The sequence below is a fragment of the Harpia harpyja genome, chromosome 4, assembly GCF_026419915.1.
Source record: "Harpia harpyja isolate bHarHar1 chromosome 4, bHarHar1 primary haplotype, whole genome shotgun sequence".
Lineage (NCBI taxonomy): Eukaryota > Metazoa > Chordata > Aves > Accipitriformes > Accipitridae > Harpia > Harpia harpyja.
Genome location: NC_068943.1, coordinates 70,388,978 through 70,392,146, shown reverse-complemented (window position 1 = coordinate 70,392,146; position 3,169 = coordinate 70,388,978).

Below are 3,169 nucleotides of genomic sequence, written 5' to 3'. Positions count from 1 at the left end.
TTATGACAGCTGGGGATCTAACACTACAGACTTTGTAGTTCTCAATGAACCAAGTGTTGGTGGGGTAAGTTATATGATGGTAAGGTAGCCCATGTTGGGCATAATCAGATTGCTTAAAAGCTGGAAGGGGGGACTTTTACTGGCCCAAACAACTCATGAGGATACAAGATAAAAGCAGAGCACTCTCAGAATTGCTGTTAGCTGTGCTAAATTCATTAAGAATGTCAAATGCATTCAGATCCTTTAAACTACTTAGAAAAATTTTGTCATTTTTCCACTTTCAGAAAATTTGTTTTGAATAAAAAGTGGGTCAGCTGAAGACATGGCATAGCTTATGCTCAGAGTTGACCATTCATAGTGCGGATGAAGATAAACTACATGCTAGAATCTGGTCCCAAATCCACACAGGCCAGTGGGAAACCTGCAATGGACTTCAGTGGGCTTTAGGATTTCCTTTACAAGGGAACAAGAAGTACTGAAGGTAGGAAGAAGCACTGACAAAAAATAATCGTGTTTGAAAGGAATAAAGCAAAGGCTTTAGCTAAGTTCCTTAGCACCAGCTCCACATGAAACTCAAAAGCAGAAACACCCACATATGTCTCAGCTCTCTTTTCCTTCTGCCAGTGTAAATGATTTTCAGGGGGTAACAGGTATCTCTCTGCTGCAAGCCAACGATGTGAAAGCCCCACTGGGTATTGAGCCAACTTCACAGCCCAGTGTGGGAATGGTGCTGGAAAGATCATTGGGAGAACCCATGGCTGTCCTCCCAGACCAGAGATAACAAGGAAATAGCACAGTAGTTGCCCTGCACTTGCTCCCATGGCTGCAGTGCTCCTGTACCCAAGCAAGCTATTTTAAACAAATGTGATGAGTTGTCTCAGCTGGCACCCCACCACAGGGTATAAACACACTTTGGCTTTCAATTTCCATTACAGTTCTCATCCTTCCTGCCTTGAATACCGTGCTCAAACCTCTCTTTGCAAACTGGGAGAACATGTCCACAAAATAAGCTGGGGGGTACAAACCAAATCTTTTCCCACCATCTCCCCCAGATCCCTACCAATAATTCTTGCCTTAATATTCCCTTACAGCAAGGCCACTAAGGAGTGAGGAGATAAAACAGTATGAGATTTAAAAATTAGTATAGTGTAAATGAATTTAGATCAATAAACATTAAAATTACCCAAACGCAATCTTGTAGGCTTTGCACATTATGAGGAAAGTCAAGATTTCTTTCAAATGAGGTCATTTCAGTGATGAATGATGAAAAAGTGGAGGTAATATCTGAACTATTTGGTGAGCAGGATTGCAGTCTTTAAACCAGGTGAGAATTTGGAAAGGTTCTGAAAGGGAATATTACAGTTCCCAGCTCACTCAAACACATGTTCTTATGCCTTATGATGTTTAGATTCACCTATCTAATAATATATTCTCTTAATTTGTTACTTTTGGTTTGAGACTAATTAATTGCAACAGCCTGTAAATATATTTAATCATATTTCAACTTAAACTGTTGAGATATGTTTTCAACCTGGACTCTACCTAAATGGAGTTTTTGCCTGTGGATGAATCAAAAGAGCTTGAACTTATTCATAGTACTTTTACTTGGTGACGGAATTTGATGCAAACTGAGACAGGCCTTTGTAAAAAAAATTGAATAACACAAAGTAAATCTACACAAAATATTTTACTACCCTACATTATTTTCAGCATTTACCAGCCTTTCTTGAATATTTTACTTTCTTTAGTCATACTGGTTTATGAAAGATAAAATTAATGTTGTCTTACTACCAAGCAGCCTGTTGTGCATTTATTTGTTTTCTGTATGTTTATCACTTATCTGTTTCAGTTTCTTGATCTAGGGCTGTCATTGCATAAAAACTGTCCTTTTATCTACATTCATGGAGTTTTATGTCTTGCATACACTCAAGACAGTTTGCTTTTCATTTTTGTTACCGCTAATAAAGCTTACTTTGACAGTTTTATTTTGAAAACATCTTTATTTCACCCCTGAGAAATGTAAGACAATATCCAATTTGGAGATGTGGCATATCAGGAAATCTGGGTTGCAGTTTAAGTTGAACAAGAACCAGCATCTACCATGAGTAGACAACTGCTAAAAGGAACAGATTTCAGCCCTATCAGAGTGTCCTGGTTTCGGCTGCAATGGAGTTAATTTTCTTTCTAGTAGCTGGTATACTGTTATGTTTTGGATTCAGTATGAGAAGAATGTTGATAACACACTGATGTTTTCAGTTGTTGCTAAGTCATGTTTAGACTAAGTCAAGGATTTTTCAGCTTCTTATGCCCAGCCAGCAAGAAGGCTGGAGGGGCACAAGAAGTTGGGAGGGGACACAGCCAGGACAGCTGACCCAAAGTGGCCAGTGGGGTATTCCATACCATGTGACATCATGCCAAGTATAAAAATTGGGGGGAGTTGGCCAGGGGGCACCGATCACGGCTCAGGAGCTAACTGGGTATCGTTCAGTGAGTGGTGAGCAATTGCATTGTGCATCACTTGTTTTGTATATTCCAATTCTTTTATTATTATTATTAATGTTGTTGTTGTTGTTATTATTATTATTATTATCTTCCTTTCTGTCCTATTAAACTGTCTTTATCTGAACCCACGAGTTTGGGTGTTTTTTTCCAATTCTCTCCCCCACCCCACTGAGTGGGGATGTAACCAGTGGTCGTATCTTGAATACCTCCTTTGGCCATGCTAGGGCCCTGGAAAGCCAGGCTGCCTGCTGGTGAGGGAGAGGGACAGAGATGAAGGGGGAGGAGGGAGTTGGCATCATGCTTATGCTTTTTTTCACACTCATGCTTCCCGCTACAAGAAGCTCGCCTGTCCCAGACTTTGCCTCCCTCCGCTCCCTGTCTCTCTTCTCTGTGTTTCTGTGTCTGTTTTCCTCCCTATATCCCTGTCTAAGGACAGGAGCATCTAAGGCTGAGCCCAGGTGTGCTGCCTGCTGCTTTGCACTACAACATCTTGCTTACACCTACTCTGCAAACAAATTTACAGTTAGCTAGAGTTTTGGCTACCTGTTTTGATTCTCCAGAATCAACTAAAATATTATTCCTGGCAGAATACTCAGGTCCTCCTAAGAATATAGAGCAGATACAGACTTTTTCCAGCAATCAGTTCCAGTCTCCTATTAGCACCAGC